Source organism: Dipodomys spectabilis, unplaced genomic scaffold (assembly GCF_019054845.1).
Source record: "Dipodomys spectabilis isolate Male_0828 unplaced genomic scaffold, ASM1905484v1 ptg000116l, whole genome shotgun sequence".
Classification (NCBI taxonomy): Eukaryota; Metazoa; Chordata; class Mammalia; order Rodentia; family Heteromyidae; genus Dipodomys; species Dipodomys spectabilis.
Genome location: NW_024870793.1, coordinates 3,120,662 through 3,122,758, shown reverse-complemented (window position 1 = coordinate 3,122,758; position 2,097 = coordinate 3,120,662). Strand labels below are relative to the sequence as shown.

The window sequence follows — 2,097 nt, the reverse complement described above, 5'->3', positions numbered from 1 at the left end:
TATCTATAATTAACCAACCAAAGCTGCATTGGAAGAACAGTTCAAGGGATGGAATACCAATCATGAGCATGATGTTGAATAAGAGCTTGAGGCTTTTGCATACATACATACAAACATACGCATACACACAGAGGCACTTATATGTGCACACACGAATACACAAATGAAACAACTCTCAGAATATGTAAAAAAGTTAGAAAGCAATAGAAAATATGTCCTGCGTAAAAAAGTTTGAGACTATTACATAGGTAGGGACCAGAGATAGTAAGAAAGTCAAGTTATCATTATTAAAGGGATCAGATCCATGGAGGAATGAATCAGAGACCCCTGCATGTGCATCTGAAAATGTTCATACCCTGTATCAAATGTTAGAACGTCTTTCAAAATTGTACATAAACAGTCTGAGCAGTCAATGGATAAGATCATCAGAGACATTCAGAATTGCTAGTGTGTTTCTAGATTAAATAAACCAACAAACTATGGCAGGGCAATGTGATACAAGCCTGGAATTCTAGCACTCAGACTGACAGGAGATTAGAGAGTGGAATTACATAGTGAAACCTTCCCTGGACCAGGTAGTATAATTTTGTCTCAATAAAACAAACCAAACTACAAGAAAGGAATACACAGTTGGAAGTTTGGGCTAATTTTGTCATTATGTTTTGAGAAGTCAAGTTTTCTATTGAAATGCAACTGATACATTATCCTCAGTTGTGTTTTAAATGCTCTCTTCATTACAGAACATTCTTAGATGCAAAATAGCTCATGATTCCCATCCAAAATTTGAAAAAGTAAGTAAGCTTCATTCTGTTGGATGCCAAAGAAATGATCAAAGCTCACAAAACTTAAGCCCAGAGAAATAGTACAGTTCGTCTAATATAGGACTTTGTGGACCTTGCAAAATTAGAATTTAGATTCAAAATAAATAGTTTGTTTTTTTTGTAATTCCATATTCTATAGGATACTACAAAATTCTTTTTAAGTAGAGGTTTTAACGGACAAATTCACAAATGATTCTGGCATTCTATTTGCCTAGAAAATTCTTTCATGAGAGTTATAATTAGAAGTTAGTTAATAGATAATTCCAACAGTTCATGTATAAAATGATAATGTGAATAATCTATACAGAGTTGCCAACAAATGGATGATATTAATTTATAAATGTAGAAAAAGCATTTTTTGGGTTTGGTATAACATGGTATGAAGAGAATAATTGTGTGACATCTTCTTTCTTTTACATATATATTACACAGGAAGCAATTTCCTTAATTATGTGCCTCTGTATACAATGAGAAAAATACTAGGTTTGGGTTCATTTTTATTTCATTTTTTTTGGGGGGGGAGGTCCGGTCCTGAAGCCTGAACTCTTGGCCTGGACACTGTCCCTCAGCTCTCCAGCACAAGGCTAGCGCTCTACCACTTGAGCCACAGTGCCATTTCTGGCTTTTTTTCTTTTTGCTTATGTGGTGCTGAGGAATCGAACCCAGGGCCTCATGCATGCAAGGCAAGCGCTCTACCACTGAGCCACCTTCCCAGCCCCTTTTTCTAGGTTCTTATAGTAGTATATTTCTTTGGGATAAAATGACAATGCTAACTAATTTCAAAAGTTTTGTAAAGGTTATTCTATGTAAAGGCCTTTCTAAGGTGAAGATTTTACACACTGATGTCAAACTAACGTTTAATTCTAACACTTGCATATATTGTTACACTTGTAATTTTGTAATCAACTTGTTAATAACTGTTTTCATTTCTGCAACTGAAGAATGAAAAGTATGGAACACATCACAAATTTTCATATTATCCTTGTGCAAGTGCCATGTTAATCTCCGTATTGTTGTTATTTGGGTATACGTGCTTCTGAAGCATGTAGTATCATCTAAATTTAAGTAGTTAATGATGCAATCTTTATACAGGCTTATATCCTTGGGTGCCTATTTGTAGCAAGGAAACCTTATTGTTCCTAACAATACTATTGATCTTATTTCGGTAAAATAATGTGTATAGTGGAAAAAAATGATATTGTTCGGTCGATTGCTCACATATGCATTTTTTTGTCAATGACAATTTTAAGTCTTTTTCATTTTAGATTTGATCATA

General features: G+C 34.2%; 1 pseudogene; it reads right to left on the bottom strand.

The window, feature by feature from the left end:
• Nucleotides 1–1,766: 1,766 nt before the first annotated feature.
• On the bottom strand, nt 1,767–1,866 carry LOC122115122 (annotated as a pseudogene).
• Nucleotides 1,867–2,097: the final 231 nt, after the last annotated feature.